This window comes from Triturus cristatus, chromosome 8 (assembly GCF_964204655.1).
Source record: "Triturus cristatus chromosome 8, aTriCri1.1, whole genome shotgun sequence".
Taxonomy (NCBI): Eukaryota; Metazoa; Chordata; class Amphibia; order Caudata; family Salamandridae; genus Triturus; species Triturus cristatus.
The window spans coordinates 676205529-676230017 of NC_140591.1; positions in this window are offsets into that span (position 1 = coordinate 676205529).

Consider the following 24489-nt stretch of genomic DNA (forward strand, 5'->3'; position numbering starts at 1 on the left):
CTCAATATTCAGACTACTTCTAGGACAGTGCTTAGGTAAAACTTTTAAATTTTCAGTTCTGCCACAGTGAACAGAATAGTACATGGTTCTACACCTTAGTGTCAAACCCTGACTCATTTTATCAATGCATAAGCAAAGACTAGCTTCTAATGCTACTAAAACTTGACAACATAACAGGTTTTAAATTAGTTATCTGTCAGCAAATACACAATGTTACCAAATGCCTCTCTCACAGTGGTTCTCAAATGCATACAGACTCACAGTGTGATTCTACACAACAACCACTATACCTAGAAGTTTACCAAAAATCATTCACTACTATGGAAGTGGTAAGCGAACTGCACACAATCTTCATATTTCAGGACTGCACTTTTATGTCAAAGCCTGGCTCATATAATCAAACCATAAGCAAAGACTGGCTTCTAATTCTAATAAAACTTCACAACATGACCGGTTTTAAAACAGGTATATGTCAGCAAATACACAATGTTACCAAATGCTTCTCTCACAATCCTTACCCAAATGGACGCAGACTCACAGTGTGATTTTAGACAAGCAACACTATGCTAGGAGTTTACCAAAACTTATTCACTACTCTGGAAGAGTTAATGGTACTGCACACAATCTACATATTTAAGTACACCACATCAGTGTCAAAGCATGACTCATTTAATCAATGCATAAGCAAAGACTGAATTCTAATCCAACTAAAACTTCACAACATGACAGGTTTTAAAACAGTTATCTGTCAGCAAATACATGATGTTACCAAATGCTTCTCTCACAGTGATCCCAAATACACTCTAACTCACAGTGTGATTCTAGACAAGCACCACTATCCCTATGAGTTTACCAAAACTCATTCACTACAGTGCAAGTGGTAAGGGAACTGCACACAATCTACATATTTCACAATTGCAATTTACTGTCAATGCCTCACTCATATAATGAAAGCATAAGCCATAACTGTCTTCTAATGCTACTAAAACTTGACAACATAACATTTTTTACAACACTTATCTGTCAGCAGATACACGATGTCCCAAACACTTCTCTCACAGTGGTTCCCAAATGCACACAGACTCACAGTGTGAGTCTAGACAAACAACACTATCCCTAGGAGTTTACCAAAACTCATTCACTACAGTGGAAGTGGTAAAGGAACTGCATACAATCTAAATATTTCACGACTACACTTTAATGTCAATGCCTGACTAATTTAATCAACGCATAAGCAAAGACTGGCTTCTAATGCTACTAAAACTTCACAACAATACAGGGTTTAAAACAGTTATCTGTCAGCAAATACACGATGTTACCAAATGCTTCTCTCACAATCCTTACCCAAATGCACACAGACTCACAGTGTTATTTTAGACAAGCAACACTATCCTAGCACTTTACCAAAACTCATTCACTACTGTGGAAGGGGTAAGGGGACTGCACACAATCTACATATTTCAGGACTGCACTTTTATGTCAAAGCCTGACTCATATAATCAAAGCATAAGCAAAGACTGGCTTCTAATTCTACTAAAACTTCACAACATGACCGGTTTTAAAACAGGTATATGTCAGCAAATACACGATGTTACCAAATGCTTCTCTCACAATCCTTACCCAAATGCACACAGACTCGCAGTGTGATTTTAGACACGCAACACTATGCTAGGAGTTTACCAAAACTAATTAACTATTCTGTAAGAGTTAATGGTACTGCACACAATCTACATATTTAAGTACACCACATCAGTGTCAAAGCATGACTCATTTAATCAACGCATAAGCAAAGACTGGATTCTAATCCTACTAAAACTTCACAACATAACAGGTGTTAAAACAGTTATCTGTCAGCGAATACATGATGTTACCAAATGCTTCTCTCACAGTGATCCCAAATACACACTAACTCACAGTGTGATTCTAGACAAGCACCACTATCCCTATGAGTTTACCAAAACTCATTCACTTCAGTGCAAGTGGTAAGGGAACTGCACACAATCTACATATTTCACAATTGCAATTTACTGTCAATGCCTGACTCATATAACGAAAGCATAAGCCATAACTGTCATCTAATGCTACTAAAACTTGACAACATAACATGTTTTACAACACTTATCTGTCAGCAAATACACAATGTTACCAAACACTTCTCTCACAGTGGTTCCCACATCCACACAGACTCATAGTGTGATTCTAGACAAACAACACTATCCCTAGGAGTTTACCAAAACTCATTCACTACAGTGGAAGTGGTAAAGGAACTGCATACAATCTCCATATTTCACGACTACACTTTAATGTCAATGCCTAACTAATTTAATCAACGCATAAGCAGAGACTGGGTTCTAATGCTACTAAAACTTCACAACAATACAGGTTTTAAAACAGTTATCTGTCAGCAAATACACGATGTTACCAAATGCTTCTCTCACAATCCTTACCCAAATGCACACAGACTCACAGTGTTATTTTAGACAAGCAACATTATCCTAGCACTTTACCAAAACTCATTCACTACTGTGGAAGGGGTAAGGGGACTGCACACAATCTACATATTTAAGTACAGCACATCAGTGTCAAGGCATGACTCATTTAATCAACATATAAGCAAAGAGTGGATTCTAATGCTACTAAAACTTCACAACATGACAGATTTTAAAACAGTTATCTGTCAACAAATACATGATGTTACCAAATGATTCTCTCACAGTGGTTCCCAAATGCACACAGACTCACAGTGTGATTCTAGACAAGCACCACTATCCCTATGAGTTTACCAAAACTCATTCACTACTCTGGAAGAGTTAATGGTACTGCACACAATCTACATATTTAAGTACACCACATCAGTGTCAAAGCATGACTCATTTAATCAATGCATAAGCAAAGACTGGATTCTAATCCTACTAAAACTTCACAACATGACATGTTTTAAAACAGGTATATGTCAGCAAATACACGATGTTACCAAATGCTTCTCTCACAATCCTTACCCAAATGCACACAGACTCACAGTGTGATTCTAGACAAGCACCACTATCCCTATGAGTTTACCAAAACTCATTCACTACAATGCAAGTGGTAAGCGAACTGCACACAATCTACATATTTCACAACTGCAATTTACTGTCAATGCCTGACTCATATAATAAAAGCATAAGCCATAACTGTCTTCTAATGCTACTAAAACATGACAACATGACATGTTTTATAAGACTTATCTGTCAGCAAATACACGATCTTACCAAACACTTCTCTCACAGTGGTACCCAAATGCACACAGACTCACAGTGTGATTCTAGACAAACAACACTATCCCTAGAAGTTTACCAAAACTCATTACTATGTCAGTAAATACCCGATGTTACCAAATGCTTCTCTCACAATCCTTACCCAAATGCACACAGACTCACAGTGTGATTTTAGACAATCAACACTATCCTAGGACTTTACCAAAAATCATTCACTACTGTGGAAGGGGTAAGGGGACTGCACACAATCTACATATTTAAGTACAGCACATCAGTGTCAAGGCATGACTCATTTAATCAACATATAAGCAAAGACTGGATTCTAATGCTACTAAAACTTCACAACATGACAGATTTTAAAACAGTTATCTGTCAGCAAATACATGAATTTACCAAATGATTCTCTCACACTGATCCCAAATACACACAGTGTGATTCTAGACAAGCACCACTATCCCTATCAGTTTACCAAAACTCATCCACTACAGTGCAAGTGGTAAGGGAACTGCGCACAATATACATATTTCAGGACTGCACTTTTATGTCAAAGCCTGACTCATTTAATGAAAGCATAAGCCATAACTGTCTTCTAATGCTACTAAAACTTGACAACATAACATGTTTTATAAGACTTATCTGTCAGCAAATACACGATCTTACCAAACACTTCTCTCACAGTGGTACCCAAATGCACACAGACTCACAGTGTGATTCTAGACAAACAACACTATCCCTAGAAGTTTACCAAAACTCATTACTATGTCAGTAAATACCCGATGTTACCAAATGCTTCTCTCACAATCCTTACCCAAATGCACACAGACTCACAGTGTGATTTTAGACAATCAACACTATCCTAGGACTTTACCAAAAATCATTCACTACTGTGGAAGGGGTAAGGGGACTGCACACAATCTACATATTTAAGTACAGCACATCAGTGTCAAGGCATGACTCATTTAATCAACATATAAGCAAAGACTGGATTCTAATACTACTAAAACTTCACAACATGACAGATTTTAAAACAGTTATCTGTCAGCAAATACATGAATTTACCAAATGATTCTCTCACACTGATCCCAAATACACACAGTGTGATTCTAGACAAGCACCACTATCCCTATCAGTTTACCAAAACTCATCCACTACAGTGCAAGTGGTAAGGGAACTGCGCACAATCTACATATTTCAGGACCGCACTTTTATGTCAAAGCCTGACTCATTTAATGAAAGCATAAGCCATAACTGTCTTCTAATGCTACTAAAACTTGACAACATAACATGTTTTAAAACAGTCATCTGTCAGCAAATACACGATGTTACCAAATGCTTCTCTCACAGTGGTTCCCAAATACACACAGACTCACTGTGTGATTCTAGACAAACAACACTATCCCTTGCACTATATCAAAACACATTTCTTCATCTAGAAGTAGCACTACATTTTAGTATAGAAATATAACATAACTCATTTCACAAATTCATAAACAATGACTGGTTTCTAATTCTACCAAAATATAAAAACTGCACAGTTATCTGTCTACAAACACATGAAAAACACAAATGCCTATCACAGAAGGGTTTCTACATGAAAACACATTGTAGAGAAATAAAGTACTCCCTACCCTTTAGCAGGAAAAATACATTAGTCTGATTAAAATAGTCTACATACATCCCCTCACAATTAAATAACTCATCTTTCAAGTTCTTTTGTAGATTAAGGAGTATATCAATCACTCACCATATTTTCTTGTACAGAATCTCTGCACTGTGCACCTCTCAGCAAAAGCAAAGAATGAAAAAGTTTCCCTTTCATTTTCCACACACATACATGTAAACATCAAATCCCAATCCTTCGCACATAAACTCAAAAGCAAACACACATTTCTATTGGTTAAACATTTCAACCCTTTCCAACTGAAATACATTTCAACCCTTCCCCCAATCTGCCTTCAGCCTGTTACCATAGAAACAGGTCATGGAACACTGCACTGAGCTCACAGGTCACATGTTCAGCACACAATGTTCCTACACAAGACAGGAAGTGTGCTTGACTTTTCAACATATAAGCTTATCATATATAATGTTCCTTACAATCGGTTTTTGTTAACCAATAACAATCATACCTTTAAAAAACAAAAATATACACCCTACCTTTCAGTGTAGAAAGTTGTCATACAACCAATGATTTCTTGTCGTTTTTCAAAAAACGTTGCCGTGGATCCGCGCACCCACCGCGAGAGAATCTGTGCATCCAACGCGATAGGATGCACGCAATGCCGTTTGTTTGCCATTTCATAAATAAAAAATCACGCATAAGGATTTGGGCTCAAGATTGCTTTTTTACCAAGAAAAAGCTGCGGTTGAAAATTTCAAGGAGGATCGCTACCTCGCTTGAGCCCGCCACCGCAAAAGCGGCAGGGAAATCAGCGAACTGTTTGAATATATATATATATATATATATATATATATATATATATATATATACACACATATATCCACAACCATCTCCAGCGTGCACAGTCACACAGCCAGACACTGACACTGTAGCTCCAGTTTTTAGGTAAAGTTGTTGTTTCTTTACAGGCTGTAAAGCGTTTCAGCAGGGTCCCCTTCCTTGTTCACACATAAAGCTACATTACTGCATTTTTCTTCTATCCATGGATATGGTCACATGGTATCATAGACATAAACAACACACTTAAAGATTTCAATATTGCTATTTGATTTCAAAGGTTTGACACTTGTTTTACCTTGTTCTCTACAATTATACAAACTAATAATTGCACATTTATAATTATTATAAATCATAAAATATCTATAAAATTAAACAGATTTTCTGTTTTCAGTTTTGATCATCGTCAAAACATTCTCTCACATTTATATGCTTCTTAAGTTTTATTTGCTTAACATACATCGTTACTGATCTTTAATATTTATTTTTTTAAATAACCAATTTGAATGCTGCGTGCATAAATGTAAAAATTACTAATTGCTGTGCTCCTTTAACATCAAACCCACATGTATTTTAAAATTCTCTTATTGTGCATCAACTTAATGCCCCTTGAGAATGTCTCTTTTTATTGCACTCACGGTGAGATATGTCGTTAACGAATGGAATTTATTATGTCTCTATGAATTATTGTATTTAAATTAAGCACTTTGGCACAAACATTTTAGTTGTTTAGTCCTGCATGTTAAGATGCCACCTACTCAGTTGCGCCTTTCACCGTGTGTGTCCATAAGCTATAGTTTGTAAGACGCTTACTGCGTAATGAACAGCATACTCCTCAGTACTTTGTTCTGACATGACATAAAAGTATTTTTCCAAGTGGTATAAGCACGTATCCAATTGGTGTAGTGTTGCATTAAAGTGCAAGTGCAAGTCTCACTTTATTCAATCAAGTCTATCCTGAGTGCAATTTCGCATTTAAAATGCAAATATAGTCATGAAGTTACACACACCCACAGTAGATTGAATGTTTCTATCGCGTTCACTCTTGATCCCTATGTGCCAGGGCATCTGTACCAAACATCATTTGTTATGTAAAGTGCAAGTGCCTTAGATACCGATATTGTTGGAATATCAATATATAGTGTATATTGGTATAGCATTCACTGCAGGCCAATTGTTGTCTGATCCAAAATAACTAGATTGTCTGTGAATTGTAGCATTTGGACTTTATGCAAGCCAATGCTTGGGGGAAATGACTTGGCCTTTACTATTTCAGTCCCCAAGTCGGCTGTGTAGAGATTAAACAGGAATTGGACTAGTATGCAGCCTTATTTAATGCCTTTGCTTGTATAGACTTGGTGATACCATATTCCATTGGCCAAGTTTCACCTGCACCCACGTGTGTTCAAAACAATATAAAAACTGACGATGGAATTACAAAAACCCAGCCAGTTAGTTGATAAGCATGTGAAGGATAGCACAAACAAGCAATGGAAATGCTCGTAGGTCTGGTTTATAAATTAAATTGCCATTTCAGGCGCTGGTGAGTTAAGGCACCTAGTAAGTTACCATATTTGCACTTTGTTCCATCAAACTTGCTTGCACTTGTGCAATCATTCTTAACCCCACTGATCCATTCTTGCAAGCATCGAATTACCCATTCACAATAAAATAAATTAAAAAAAGAACAAGGAAATACAAGACAAAATAAAAGCAAACATGGAAACAGCTAAAAGTGGAATGATTTAACATGCAATAATGTATATATATATATATATATATATATATATATATATATATTATCTACTGGCGGTCGCCAGTAGATAGTTATAGTTAGGACCGTGTTTCCATAGGAAATCTCAAAATTCTATTTTGAATAACTTTGGCGCCGGTTGACGAATCTTCGCGAAATTGTCAAAACTAATGGGGTGCTCCGCTCAGCTCCTACCCTGAAAGTCTCGGGGGGATTCGTCAAGCAGGGGCCGAGAAAAAAGGGGGGTCCCAAAACGCGTTTTCCCCATGCATTTTCCCATAGGACCTTTAGTCGAAGGTACAGCCCGAACGGCTGAACAGAATTACTTGAAATTTGGCAGAGAGGTAGTCCTCAGGTCAGGGATGTGCCTTTTGCATATATGGAGTCAATCTGTTCAGTAGTTCCTGAGAAAATTGCAGTTAAAAGCACATACATATCTATAGCCGCGCACCGTGCGTGCACCCTAACGTGCGCGAGCGTAATTCTGATTGGTTGTTACATGTCACTCAACGTTCGAATCAGTCAAAATCAGGAAGTGTCAGCCGCCATTTTGTTTGTTTTCAGTGCGAGAGTGGAAAAAGAAGGTGGCAAACGTGAAAAAGGGGCAGGGTAGAGAGTTCCTGACCCCCTAGCCTTTGTCAGGGGGTCCCTGAAGGGCCCCGAAGGCAGAAAAAAACATTAAACATTTTTACAAAAAACACGGGGGTGCGCGCATCGTGCGCGCACGGTGAAAAACCATTAAAAAAAAAAATAATTTAATACGTAGTTTATTGAAAAATAAATATATAAAAAAAATAATAATAAAAAAATAACTTAGCATTTTAAAAACCATACAAATTCACTGAAAAAACCATAGGATTCACACACGTTATAGTTAGGAATTAGCATTTAAAAAACCTTGCAAATTCACTTAAAAAACCATAGGTTTCACACATGTTATAGTTAGGTGGATATTTGACTCGTAAAAAACCAATCAAATTCCCCCGTTATAGTTAGTTCAGATAACTATAACTCGCGCGGCCGCCACTCTATCACAAGGATGACGTCATCAGTGATGTCAAGAGTGATGCCACTGACCATGTCATGAGTGATGTAATATGTGACGTCATGAGGAGAGGATTGCGGGCGAGCGAGTTATAGTTATCTGTACTAACTATAATGGGGGAATTTCATTGGTTTCTTACGAGTGAAATATCCACCTAACTAGAACATGTGTGAAACCTATGGTTTTCTAAGTGAATATATATATGTATATAACAGACAGCGGCCATCATGGAATAGCAATGTGCATAGTATATCATTATTTGAAAGAGTCAACATGGCTGCCACATTCAGATGCCAATTTGAAGCAGGAAAATAATGATACACTATACACTCTGCCATTAAAAGATTGTGACTGCAGTATCGCCACTAGGTAGCTAGCTCAGAATTCGATAGTGCATCCTATAACAATGTTATTTCAATCCAAGATAGCTCACAGGAAGCTTCAAAACATGGCGTCCATCTTGGAAAAGAAAACAATGATGCACTATTAAGACCACTATTCCAAGCTGGTCGCTCAGTTTAGAAGCTATGGCCCCATATGGAACACTGCAGATGAAATAAGGGAAAAAAGCCAGTGGCACAGTAGCACTGGCTGGGACATGGATACAATTTGTTTAAAAAAAAGTAGAAGTAAAGAACTAAGTCAATGGAAAAATAAAGAACTGGCCCATCAAGGATGGCAGTGAAATATAATAAATTTCAAGTGGAAGTGCATATGTGAGCAAGCAAAAAGCTGTGCATCACAGGGAAATGGTGAACTTGTGGGAGCAGCACATGCCTGGATCCAATCCTTCCTCACGGGACGTTCATTTCAGGTGTGGGACGCTAACTCCCGATCAGACCCCCTCCCGCTCACGCGGGGTGTGCCCCAGGGGTCCTCGCTCAGTCCCACCCTGTTTAATATCTACATGGCCCCGCTGGAGGATGTGGTTACCCGCTATGGGATAAAAATAGTCAACTATGCCGACGACACACAACTCGTCGTCTCCCTGTCCCAGTTGGACAAGAACCCTGAAATCCTACTCAACTGCCTGCAAGACATATATATCTGGATGTGCGAATCCTCACTGAAGCTGAACGGGGCAAAAACGGAAATCATGCTGCTGGGCAACAAATGGTCTTCTGTCCCTCCCTCAGCCTGGCCAGACTCCTTCGGTGACATCCCCACGCCCAAGACAGAAATTAAAACTCTGGGCTTCTGGTTGGAGCAGGACCTTTCCATGAAGACCCAGGCAGTCAAGACCGCAGGGACATGCTTTGGTCTTCTCCGCTCAATTCGGAAGATCCTCCCCCTCCTGCCCCCCCTGTCCAGGAAACTTCTGGTGCAGGGGCTCATATTAGCACGCTTGGACTACGGCAACGCCGCATTCCTCGGGGCTCCTGAAACCACCCTGACCAAACTTCAGCGTGTACAAAATGCCGCGGCGAGACTCATTCTCAACCTTCCCCCCAGAGCCCACACCACACCGGCCCTCAAATCTCTTCACTGGCTTCCGGTCCGCCAGCGAGTGGAGTTTAAGGCCATGTGCATCACGCACAAACTCATCAATGGGGTGGGACCCGCCACCCTCAAAGATGTGATTACACCCTATAAAGCCCACAGAAACCTCCGCTCGGACAGCGAACATCTGGCCACAGTCCCAAGATTCAAGAAGTCGCGCACCGGTGGACGCCGCTTCTCGGTTAAGGCCTCCTCCACGTGGAACGCACTGCCTCGTCTGCTGCGTCTGGAACCCAGCCACACACTTTTCCGCAAAAAACTCAAAACCCTCCTCTTCCCCAAATAGTTCCTGGTTTTCGCCCGTCCTGGATTTTACAGTACTATAGCGCGGGGATGCCTTCGGGTCACCAGGCGCTCTACAAATCTCAAAATAATAAATAATAATAATAACTGGCTGAAGTGGCCTACCCCTTTTGGTCCCTGCTGTATGATATGATGGATGGAAACAGAATCTCAACCATATTAGAACAGTTCACTGGCAGACCAGAGCTGCTCCAAAGCCCCTCAGTATTCATATCTACGCATGTATGTGTGTGCATCAAATAATGTAATAATTAAAACATAAGATCTAAGACGTGACATATTTTCCCAATTAACCAATCAGGCCTATAGCCTTGTCAATATACACAATAAAGACTGCTGCATTGAGTATAGGATTTTCCAAAATGCAATCATAAGTTATACAGTCATCATTTTACAAATATGTATGGAATTACAATGGCAGAACAATATACACCCTCTGCCATGAAAGCCTAAAAGGAGTATCTCAGTCATAATCGTCTAGCCCAAGGGTTCGCCAGAGGGAGTAACCAACACCAAAACTTTTTCCTTCTATGATCATCTGGGAGATTTCATGTAACAAAACAATAATAAAGTCAGGCCATTTATCAAAACTTTTCATAACAAACAAATGACACATATAACATCTGACGTAACTTTTGCAAATGATCTAACCAGGATATAACTAATTCACGGCTTTCCATTGAGCATAAACAATCCTACAAGGCAACCATCTAGCATGCAATCAGAAAATCTGAAAAATAAACATTTATACAAAATGACTGTTCACAAACTATAGGCAGTGCTTAGATGGAGCTGGTTGTTTCCGGCGGTCGGCACCGGCATCTAATAATCAACACAGGCACTTATGACAGTCCTCAACATGGTGGTAAATTTGTCTAATTTTGTGTTCAGCACAACAATGGTTGTTTAATAACTGAATGTACTTCACAAATGAGTAATCCCTGCGGCCTAAGCCATTCTTATAGCTTTAGGTGGCTTGAAGTCATCTGAATTGTCACACTTATAGGACTGTGATGGTTAGTAGTTGTGTTGATACTTCCATTTGCAGCACTGACAGGGGAAATGGGTGGTGCAAGCTCAGTGCCCCCCTGACAAGGGCCCTGCCACTTATTTTCTTTTACAAATTAATCACTGTTCATGGGAATGCCTAAAAAAGATGATCGCATTGTAAATCTTGTACCCCTAAGTTTTGTCAGAAGGGGATAACATAGGCTTCAGATTCCATGTTATAAAATACCTGCCTACAGTCTTGAAAATCACGTAATAATAAATTCACTTTAAATGTATTTTAGATTTAACCTATGCTTTTCACAATACATACATTATTATTTACACCTTTGTTATAACTTTTCAGAATAAACAGATCCAACCAATACTCTTGATCACTTGCTTGTGACCATAAATAATCCGGTACCGTTTTATTAAGTAAAAGCTTTTCTATAAATCAACATAAACACTCTTTTTCAGGAAAAGTACAAAACTTCTCCCAATCAAGTGATTTACTTAAGGGAATCAGCATGTGTGCAGAAACAACGACCCTCGCTCCATACTGATTCTAAAAGCTCTTTTTTCTGTTATTTACATGAGTTATAGAGACAGTGAGTTCTCAAGCCAGACCTAACCAGTACCAAAATAGATTTCCTATATGAATAGCATTAACTGGAGAGTATCACCACACCAAGGATATGCTCCATAGAACAACTGCACTTCATGAGTGTTTACAGGTGCAGTTTAGGCAAAGGACTACTATGGGCTTTAGCAACATAAATGAGTTTTGAGCGTGTCACATAGTCCAGTGTAGTAAAAGCAACATCTTCCCAGTAGACAGCTTGCTTGGCACTTTAAAAAAGTTATTACTTAGGTGTCATTTAAGTTTGTCCATGTCCATACATTCTTCAGACTTGTCATAGCGATAAAGTTTTACAGCTATATTGTGCTGATGTCAAATGCTTCTCTACCCTACAGTCATTGTAATTGTAATTGCGTTTATATAACTCTTAAAAGCCCAGATGAGGCATCAAAGTGCTTTTTTGGCAAGTAGCATGCTACTCAGGAACCCAGACGGATTAGTGGTGCATTAATATAGGGAAATATGAAATTAATTTGGGCGGTGGAAATGTTAGTTTGTTATTTAGGTTAAAAAAGGCTAGTGGAGGGATAAAAGAGGATAAGGGTTTGTATTTATAAAGCACTAGCTACCCCTGATAATGTGTTGAAGCGCTTGGTGGGTAGCATGCTACTCTGGATTCCAAACAGGATTAGTGGGGAATTAGTACAGGGGTATATGAAATTCATTTGAGTGGTGGACATGCAAGTTTGTTATTTGTATTGAGAAGGATAGTGGACTACTCTCTACTATATAGTGAACTATATTGATATAATCCTGTCATCTGGGAACTGGTTGTAACATTCCTTAAATACAGAGATTGAACATTTCATATCTTCATTGAATCCTATATAATTGATCATCTGTTTTATGGGCAGGATCTCCACTATCAAAAAAACTTCCTCAACGACAGGTGCATATCGTCAAGATGACTAGTGACTCTCTCTCTCATGAAAAAACATCTTCATCTGGCACTAAACCGAAAAGAGCCAAAAAGGACCCTCCATCCCTGATCCAGTCATCCTCAAATCCTGTCTTGGAATCAATTTTAGATGAATTGGGTGCTCTGAAACAATTCAGGAATACCACTAATGAAAAAATACTGCTGACTGAGGACAGATGGCTTAACACGGAGGGTAAAATATCTGCAATGGAACAACATATAAGTGATCTTCAGGATATAGCTACTAAAGTACCCTTGCTGGAACAGGAAATTCACAAGCTTAAACTTCATACCCAGGATCTCGAAAATGGCAACAGAAGGAACAATCTTCGATTGTATGGCTTGCCGGAAAATATTGAGGGTTCAGATCTTCTTACCTTTTTGAAGAAAGTTTTGTCTGACCTTCTCAACCTACCTTCAATCCTCTACTCCCCTCAATATCCAGCGGGCACGCCATTTTGGTCGACTTCAACCTCAATCTAGCAGAACACATGGTATCAGAATGCTCTTTTTTAGAATTCACCGACCTGACCATATATTAAAAGTTGCCAGAGAAAAATGTCGTCATGTATGGTCTAGTCATAATATCTTCATCTCACGGGATCTTTCCAATGCAACCAATACCAGATGCAAGGAATTCCTAGCTCTTCATCCTCATTCAAGATCCATGAACATCCGCTATGGCATATTACATCCATGTCTTTGTAAAATTACACATGAAGGTGTCTCTCGCTCCTTTGAAGATCCATCTAAACTAAAGCAGTTTTTGCAATCCATCACTAGAACACCTATGGACACAAGTGCTTAATGTTCTTACATTGTTAATGCTTCTAGAATCCTTATCTCTTGTTGTGGTGTATTACAATATAGGTTATGTTTTTTACTATCTTTATTTTCTTATCTCTTTTAATTCCTTCTTTCTCCGTTGTTGTTCTTGATTCCGAGTGTGAACAGGCCCGCTTCATGTCTCTCTCTCTTCTTATTTCAGATCTGGCTTTATGTCCTTGATCTGTCCCTATTTCTCTGTATTTTTTCTATTCTCCTTTCATTCGTTCGATCCCTATACCCTTCCTCTTACTCTCTTCTTCCTTTCCTACCTCCTGTCTCCTGTCCTTATATTCACACAAGTGCATATTTGTTTTACCTCCTTATGTGCTTATTAATTTCATCATGTTATTCATCCTTTGATAATTGGTTTCTTTTTGTTCCTATTGTTATTCATGCAGTTTGTTCTCATTGTACCTGCACACCTGCTCCTTAAACATCAGCATGTTTAATGTTGTATCATGGAATGTTTGTGGTCTGGGTCACCCCGTCAAGCGTCAAAAGGTACTTTCTCATTTATCGAAACGTAATTGCCAGATTCCTTTTTTGCAAGAAATCCACTGTAATGATGTCAAATCTCTCAAACTTAAGTGTCAATGGATGAGTCAGGTTGTCTTTTCTACAACTATAAACCATAAGGGTGGTGTTACCATCCTCTGTCATAAATCTTTAAAATTGCTAATTTTATCTACGGATAATTAAGCGAGTGGACAATGGGTAATGCTTAATGCCCTTTTTTTAAAGGGGCTCTGTTTGGAAATGGGGTTGCGGGCTGTCAACGGAAGAACATCTTCGGATAGGGTTGGCAAGTCTACCTTTGATAACGGCAGAAGTAGGAGCAGAATTGACTACATCATAGTTAATTGTGAGTTATAGGCAGATGTCATCGACATGGTGGTGATGGACAGGTTAGAAAGTGATCACAATCCTTTGATGCTGACCTTATCCGATAGTAGCTTTTCAGAAGGTTCTACGGACGACGTATGCTCCTTGCAGGCGCAAGTCACCATGTCAAATGATTTGAGAAGGGTCCGTTGGCCTAAGATTGCCCCTGATCCCTCTGCCCGGGCTGCTATTAGGGAGTTGGTTAACGTCGCTCTCTCTAAACTGTCCAGTTGTGACCAAAAGGAAAAGATTATTAATTGTATTCCAGACATTCACTGTGAATTATTTACAGCTCTTAAAAACTTTTTCATTAAAAACGTCCCAGCCACTGATAAACCCATTAGTCAGCGGGAAAATACTTGGTTTGATGCAGGGTGTAGAAAGTCACGTAAAGCTTTAATTCAAGCAATTAAATTAAGGGAGCCGATAATGATCAGGAGTTGTAGAGCCGCATATAAATCTGCTCAAAGGTCAGCAAAGTTAAACTGGGACGAATCTCGCTGGCGTGAGTTATTCGAGGCTTGTGTGGGCAGAAACATGTGCCATTTTTGGCAACTCCTAAAATGGGGTAGAAACCCGCAGGCTATGACTCCGGCCAATCATGTTGCACCTGCCCAGTGGGTTAGTTATTTTGAAAACCAGTTTAAGTCCACAGAAACCACCCTTAATGCCTCGCTGCATCTCAGTGATGCAGGTGTATTAGAGTTTACCTGTAGTGAGGTGTCTCATATTTTAAAATCTCTCCCCAATGGTAAGGCTCCTGGTCCTGACTGTATACCTGCTGATCTATTCCAACAGGATCTGGATTTATGGATACCCTATTTAAAAAACCTAGCTAATGCCCTGGCTAGTGGTGCGTCGGTTCCGGAATCTTGGTTTGGGGCTGAAATTCTGCCAATTTATAAGAAGGGCGACCGTTCAGCCCCTGCCAACTATCGCCCAATTAGCTTAATAGATGCGGCCCAAAAAATTACTGCTCGGTTGTTGCTGGGTCGCATCACTAGTTGGATTTCCGATAATGACGTCTTGACGCCCTTTCAGGCCGGGTTCCGGACACATGTCGGAACCATAGACCAAGCCCTCAGGTTTACACTTTTATATTGGAAGGAAGTCTACTTGGGGGGGTATGCTCTTTGCAGCATTTGTGGACCTAAGGTCTGCATTTGATATGGTGCCTAGACCCAAACTGTGGGAGGTCCTTCGGGAGATGGGTATGCCGGCCGAATATCTGAGGCTTTTAGTTAAGCTGCACACCAACACATATGCACAGGTTAGATGGGGTAAGCCTGGGGAAGTGACCACGAGATTCAAAGTGTCCAAAGGGGTCAGGCAAGGGTGTGTTCTGGCCCCTACATTGTTCTCCTTGTTTATCAATGGAGTAACAAGTTACTTTTCTGACTGCCCGACTGATGCCCCCTCGTTGGCTGGAATGAAAGTCCCCTTGCTCATGTTCGCGGACGATACGCTCCTTATTTCAAAAACCCGACAGGGGCTTCAACTGGCCCTTTCTAGGTTTGAGTTATTCTGCCGCGAAGGAGCTTGAGGTCAACGTGGGGAAGACAAAATGTATGGTCCTTCGAGGCCCACGCCCAGTTAAAGCTAGGGTTGTTATGGTTGGTGTAAGGTTGGAACAGACTCCTACATTTATATATTTGGGGGTCACCTTTAGTGACAACCTAAGTTGGGGGCCCCAGATAGAATTGCTTAGTTTAAAGCACTCACAACTAGGTGGTGCCCTATTAAAGGAACACAGGCAATCCTGCACAAAACCCATTGCACCTGTGATACAAATTTATGGGTCTAAAATCCTCCCTGCAGTTATGTATGGTGCCGAGTTATGGGGGTTTAGTAATCTAGACTCCCTGAGGGTGGCCCAAAACAATTTTTTGAGGTCATTGACAGGGCTACCCTCCTCTACCCCACGCATCCCCTTGCTATTCGATCTGGGATGTCAACCCATTGAGGATATGATCCAGTATAGGCCCCTGGCGTTCTGGCGACGCCTATGGACTACTCCGGAGTTATCCCTTTATGCTAAGGCGCTGCATGAGGTAAAGGATATGAGGGGTTCCCATAGAATCCGTTGGCTCTCAGAAATCAAACTTATACTGACAGAAATGGGCATGGGTGACTTGTGGTCCAACCCTGCGTCGGCTGTCTTCCCCCCAAAAAAATCCTTTAGGGAAGCTTATTGGCTATGGGCTTCACACAAACGATACACTCTTTCTACTGGTAGTTTCCTGACCACAATCTATCTGTCTATTAAGGATCAATCATCTCTTGAAGCATATTGGGATGTAATAACCAAAAAGCTGGATCGGAAATTATACCACCAATTCAGAATTGGTACCCTCCCTTTATGCTCCCTCACTTCTAGTTGGACATTAAATGGCACCGACAAATGCCCAACCTGTATAAACTTGGTTGAAACAGAAGATCACTTCTTATTTGTTTGTCCAGCATATCACCAACCTAGACGAGTCTGGCTGCGACCTGTGTGTCGTGAACTAGATGTCAGATAAGCCCAGGCCGCTAGAAGGATCTTAAAGACTGATACATCCTCTCTTGTGGTCATCGGTTTAGCCAAATACATTAGTTGGGCGTGGCTTTTACGGAAAAGATGAAATATTACCAATGGTCATATATATTATAGCGTAGCATTACCCCCCTATTGTAGAATGAGTTTCAAGTCGATATCAAATGTAATGTTTAATACCTTTTTATTATTGATTTTAACCTGTTATTTATTAAATGTTTTTTTTACTCTCAATGTTATAAATGTTATATCAATTTGAATTGTATTGATGAATTTTAATATGTCTTTTAAGATGAAACATTCAAAATAAAGACTATTCCGACTTGACTTGACTTAATGCTTAATGCTACGGTTCATAATAAACAGGTCACCTTCTTCAATATTTATGGACCAGTTAAGTTTGATTCGGACTTTTGGCATACTATTAAATTAAAATTAACCTCTATCGCTAACCCCAATATTATTGTTGCTGGAAATTTCAATAATTGGATGGACCCCTTTTCCGACAGGAAATCATATTGTAAAATCAAACCAGATGAATCACACAAACCATTTCAAGCTGCAATTACCTCTCGTCCACTCTATGATGCCTGGTAAACTAGTAACCATGATAAATAGGAGTTTACGTACTTTTTAAATGTTCATCACACCATGCCATGCATAGATTACATTTTGATCTCTAAACCTCTACTCCCCACAATTCAAACTTCTGAAATTGGCTCCATTTTCATTTCTGATCATGCCCCTGTTTCAGCCTCTTTTGATATATCCCTTGTTATACCCAAACATGCTAGATGGAGATTCAATAATTCCTTACTATCTGACTAAACTTATTTTTCAGATGCTACCTCCTTCATAAAAAAATTCTTCCAATTTAACAAACCAAGTGATACCTCTGTTCACACTGACTGGGATAACTTTAAAGGCTCTTTCAGAGCCTTTACCATTGCCTATACTGTCAGAAAGAAAAATACATCAAATTCCCAATACCTTTCCACTCTAATACATATCAAAATCCTTGAACATGCTTACTATACCACTAAATCCCCTGATCACCTTCAAGACCTCATCAAAGCCAAGTCTGATTTAAAAAAAAAACTAGCTACAACTGATGCTTGTAATAATCTACTCAAAATAAAATCTAAATACCATGGGGGTCAAAACAAAGTGGGTACAATGCTGGCCAACTATCTAAAAGTTACATCAGAAAGGAAAACTATGGGACCACCGGGCCCGATTCACAGAACTAACTTAAGACAAAATCCTAAACTTACTACCATTTTGGTATTCACAGAATGCACTTACTGCTTTTGGTATTCACAGAATGCACTTACTACTTTTGGTATTCACAGAATGGATTTACGACCACTAACTTTACGTCCGCACTCGGGCCGGAGCTTCCGGGCCGGAGGCGGAGCTTCTGGCCCGGAGGCTGGGCTTCCGGGCCAGAGGCGGAGATTCCGGGCCAGAGGCGGAGCTTCCGGCCCAGAGGTGGAGATTTTGGCCATGGCTAAATCTCCGCCACTGGCCAGAATCCCGACCTCCAGGCCATAAGCTCCGCCTCCGGCCCGGAAGCCCCGCCTCTGGGCCGGAAGCTCCGCCTCCGGGCCGGAATTTTCGGCCCGAGTGCGGATGTAAAGTTAGTAGTCGTAAATCCATTCTGTGAATACCAAAAGTAGTAAGTGCATTCTGTGAATACCAAAAGTAGTAAGTTTAGAATTTTGTCTTAAGTTAATTCTGTGAATCGGGCCCTATATGTGTGATGCCTGCTCTAATACTTTATTACATTCTGAGATATTGTTAAAGCATTCCAGTCCTACTACCACTCATTATACATGGAAGACACCCATCCTCCCGAAAACAATACTTCAATGTTCTTTGATGGTCTCCCTCCCCCTCCTTCTAAAAATATATAACACTTCTGGAGATTTTAGATGTAATTAAATCTCTTAAGAGAGCTAAGGCACCTGGCCCTGATGGATTTTCAATTGTACTTATTTCCTCTTTTCATCTATTTTTGCTCCACACTTACATGAGTTATTTGCCTCTTTTTTTTATTAAACCTGAAGGTACCTTTCTTGATGCGCTCATTGTAATTATCCCCAAATCTGATAAAGATCACTCCCTGTGTTAAAATGATCATCCAATCTCATTAATCAATTAGGACTGAAAAAGTTTTGGTAAAATACTTGCCTCTAGATTAGAAGATGTTATATCCTTACTGGTAAAAGCTGATCAATCTGGCTTTGTTAAGGGTAGGCTTACCTCAGATAATGCTAGAATGTTCTCTAATATCCTTACTATGGCAAACGATATCCTGATCCTTTAGCTGCATTATCCCTTGATGCTGAAAAGATTTTGACCATACAAATTGGCAATTTATGTTTAAAACTCTTCATTGGTTTGGTTTCGGCCCTAAATGTATCTCGTTTATCAAACTTTTGTATTCAGAACCCCAGGCATGTGTCTCTGTTAATGGTTTTTCATCCACTTATTTTAATTTGGATAGGGCTACTAGGCAAGGCTGTCCCCTTTCTCCCCTGATATTCCTTTTATTTCTCGAGTCTTTTCTTGAACGCATTCGCTGTAATTCTTTGATAACTAGCTTCCAACACGACTTTCATGAAATTAAATTATCCGCTTATGCAGACAATATTTATATTTACCTTTCAAAACCCTTAACCTCCTTGCCTTCCTTTGTACAGGAAATTGATTTATATTCTAAAGTTTCTGGTTATAAATTGAATTTCTCTAAAACTAAGATTTTACCCTTAAATTCCTTATGCTATCAATTCATGTTTTCTGATACCAACTTTAAATGGTGTCCTTCTAAAATTAAATACTTAGGTGTTTGGTTTTCGTCTACCATTCCTCAAATTCTTTCCCACAATTTTAATACTTTAAAAACCAAGATTCAAAACTTATTTTCTTCCCAGTCCCCTTTCTATTTATCCTGGTGGGGTAGACTGGACACCATCAAAATGATCATTATACCACTCATTCTATTCTTACTTTCTATGCTACCCTTCAAAATCCCCAATTACTACTTTCATCAAATCAACTCCCTTTGTACTAAATTTCTCTGGAACAATAAACCTGCTTGTATTGCTCTTCTATATAAATTAATCAAACCAAAAATCGAAGGGGGTGTACGATATCCTAATTTTAAATGATATCACGTTGCTTTTTTTATTAGACAAATTTACGCATTGAACAGAAAATACCATGATGAATTGATAACCAGCTGAATCAAATTTGAACACTCTTTATTACGCAAATTCTCTTTCTATGACACTTGTCTTATGTCCAATCGTATTTTTTTCTCCAGACATCCTATTTTCAAATACTCTCAACACCTAATACATTCACTTTTTACAGATGGTTCCACTTTTTACTAAGCTTTTTTTGCCTCCTCTATTTGGTATAATACATTTATTAAGTTTCACCATAAATCTTTCTACTTCAAAAACTGGAAAGAGAAGAATATTATGTATAGTCACCAACTTGTTTCTCATAATTCTGTTTTATCCTTTAATACATTACAAGACTGTTGTGATTTACCCTCCTATTGTTTAGCCCAATATTCCCAATTATCACAGGAACGTCAATCATTTCTAACAACCAAAAATGTTCCTCCTGACATTACTCTATTTACTCCCTTGACTCCTGTGTATAATATTGTCCTGATTCTAACCCGAAAGCTTCTCTTATATATAAACTTCTATTTACTCCTAATTCTGAAAGACCAACATCACCAATTGAATTAGCGTTGAAACTAGACCTTTCGATGTCTCTTTCAATTAAAAAGTGGGACAAATTAGGGCACAATGTTTTTACTACCTCTAGAGCTGCTAATATCACTCAATCGTTATTTTTCCTATATAATAGAGCAGTTCAGACACCCATATATATGCATAAAATCAACTCTTCTTCTTCTCTTCTCTGTTGGTCATGTCTTTCCTCTAATGGTACATTACTTCATTTGTTATACCATTGCCCTAATGTTTTCAAGTTTTGGAAATCCATGTGGACTAAATGTTCTAAGATTTTTCTTTTTAGTATTCCATTGTCAATTCATAATGTTTCTCTTGGATCCATGTCTGCTGATTTCCATGACACCTCGTTGAAGTTAAAATTATTTGTCCCTTTTATTGCTCTTGCATTTAAAGTCATTCTTTCTTGCTGGAAAGAAAACTCTAAAATATGTATGCTAACATGGTGGAATTTTATTTGCAATGAACATAGAATTTCTACTGTTTCATCTTCTTCATTGTCTCAAAAAATCTAATCTGATCTACTGTGGTTATCTTTTGCTACTTTCCTATCTGCAGACTCATCTCTACACTAATAACTATATTACTATCCTCTTCTATTTATTTCTTTACTCTTTTCTTTTTCTTCTCTTTCACTTTGGTCTTTCTTTCCTACATTTTAAAAATTATATGAATAAATAATGTATTAATAAGTAGCATAATCTTTTTTCATTTAATCTTTTACATAAGCTAGTATTTTACCTGTTGTATTTCTTAATATGTTATTTCTCTTTCTTACGCAACATGTATCCGTGGTACTTTCTTAATTTATTCAATAAAAATCATTAAAAAAGAAAAAAAAAGAGCTCGTAGACTTGGGAATGTGCCGAAAAAGATATGCTTTGCCAGGAGAAGTGTAACAAGGAGAAATATATTTATTTCTCCTCATTACTTCCTCTTTTATGTAGGCTGTATTCTGCTGCACACATAGATAATGGAATATGTCTCTCAGGATTGTTTGTGTGCAGGAAGGTGCCACTTCTTTCACAAAAACAATCCTGCATGCAACACAGTCATCATTGCACCATGGTGCAAAGGTGCTTGCTTTGGTGTTAGGCTGCCCAAAGGGGCTAGCGCAGAGGAAGCATGTGATGTATTGCCTTAAATGCAGCACATTCCTGCCCTGTCCCTGTCATGCAGTGCAGCCAGCAAGATGACTTTCTGCGCTGTACTGCATGACTATTTCATAAATAGTCCCCTTAGTGTGTCAGGCACTCAGATGCATGCCCTGTGCTCACTTTACCATGGGATCCAAGCAACATACAGCTCAGTGATGAGGCCCAACAAGGCAGAAATTAGTTCATGGTTCCTTGTGTTCTTATTCTCTGGGAATGGAACAGGCAATTGGTGCAATTTGAGGACTGACAGTGACTGGGATTTGTTCAAGCATTCAGCCTATTGCCTTTTAAAGTTTTAATTTGATGTCTTTTGAGCAATATCTATGCCAAGACATGGGTTGCGTGCTTTCTTGATTGAGATTGCACCTCAGTGCTAAACACTTACTTTGAAGCTAAATACGTTTGAGGTGCTTGCTTTCCCTTCACAGGGGGTGTAAATTGAGAGGTTGGACTGAAACACTGGAGGAGAACCAAGACTGAATTGCATGTGGGTATTCCCTGTGTAGTGTGGTACAGTGGACAAAATTATGGATTATAGTGTGACCCTGAGTGATTACTAGTGCTTTAGATGTTTCTAACCATTCCACCCACTGCATTTTGTTTAATTTGATACCCTAAATACCACAGGTATATACATATTTATGCCTGTGCTCAGTTTGCTGGAGGATCCATGTTATATGAGGTAGCAGAATGGCTGGGTAATGTAACAGGAAATACACCCACTTCAAGTATATGGTCCATTTGACCCACCTCTAAATGACCCTCTTAGTTTTTCAGGTGTCTTCAACAAGTAGATGATGAGCTACCAGTAACTCACAGACACCTTCAGAGTAGCTCGCAGCCTAGAGTTCATTTTTATAGAAACACAGGGACACAGTTCCCTTTTAAAGTTAAGGGAAGGCTGTGTTGTTTTTTTACATTATTATCTTCAGGCTGCAGATAGCTGGGCCTGATAATGAGCAGTGCTGGAGTCAGATTTATAACCCAGGGCACAGAGCTGAAGAACTGAAGCAATAAGATTTTTACATCTTAACTAAAAGTCCTTGTCAACTCAATATTGAAGCATGAGAACAAAATGATTGTTGGACCTGGCAATCTTAGTGAGGTTTTCCATGTCTTTTTGCCTCTTCTCCCTGTATTATTTATGTTATGCTGGACTTTGCTTTGCTGGTTTAGCTACTCTGGGCACTTTACCACTGCTGTTCAGTGCTAAAGTGTGAGTGCTCCCTGTGTAAATTGTGATTCTGATTGGTTCTCCATGACTGGCATCTTTTATTTACTGGTAAGTGTCTTTTAAGGTGCACTTGGTGTGCCCAGGGCCTGTAAATCAAATGCTACTAGTGGGTCTGTAGCATTGGTTGTGCCTCCCACAGAAGTAGACCTGTGAAATTGTCTCAAGCCTGCCATTGCAGTGTGTGTGAGTGCAGTTTTAAACTGCCATGTTGACCTGGCAAGTGCATCCACTTGTCAGGCCAAACCTTCCCTTTTACTAAATGTAGCTACCCCTCAGGTTGACACAAGGTGCTCCCATGGTGAGGGTACAGTGCATGTAAATGGTAGGACATGTAATGGTGTTTTCCATGTCCTGATAGTGAAATACTTCCAATTTTGTTTTTCACTATTGTAATGAATAGCTCTCCCTTAGGTTATCATTGGAGCTGCCTTGCAACATTTATAAGTGAAACGTTCAATTGGGAAAAGCTAGCGATTTGGAGTTTGAGCTCTCTGAGCTCAGAATTTGAAAACTCACCTTTTAGTGGGAGTGGTTTTTAAATTGTGTGTTTGAAAATGCCACTTTTAGAAAGTGGCAATTTCCTTGCTTAACCATCATCTGCCTCTGCCTGCCTGTGGAATCACCCTCTGGGTTTAGACTGACTCTAAACAGCCACACAAAGGGGAGTTGAAGTGTGCCCTACATATCCTTATTGCCCATCACCAGGCCGATGGGCCTTCCTAATGTAGAGTGGTGGGATGAGTTGTCACTTACATCTGAATAGGGCCTCTCACAATACTGTCTCCACCCCCCTGCAGTGTGTCCGGAGGCAAGACCAGGCAGGACAAGAACGTGTGCGCTACAAAACAATCCTTTGAAGAATGCCTTCTTAAAAGGCCAAAAAGAGTATACGTATTGGGCCTAAACCCCCAGACTTTTAGAACACTTCTGGAACAACAGGAGACTCTGCCAAGGAAAAGAGCTGAAGAGCTGTAAGGAGAAGTACTGCCTCGTTGGCCTGCAGCTGCTGCTTTTGCTTTGGAGAGGAAAGGAACTGACTTTGCTGTTATTCTGCTTGTGAAGTTTCTCCAAGGGCTTGTGCGTGCTTGCCTCCTGATGGAAGTCTCAGGTTAATCAAATCCTTCACCTAATGCACCTGGACTCCATTGCTGGAAGTTCTGAGCCTGCCAAGTGGTGCCAATTCCAGGTCTAGACCACTGGAGGTGTCTGCTGGG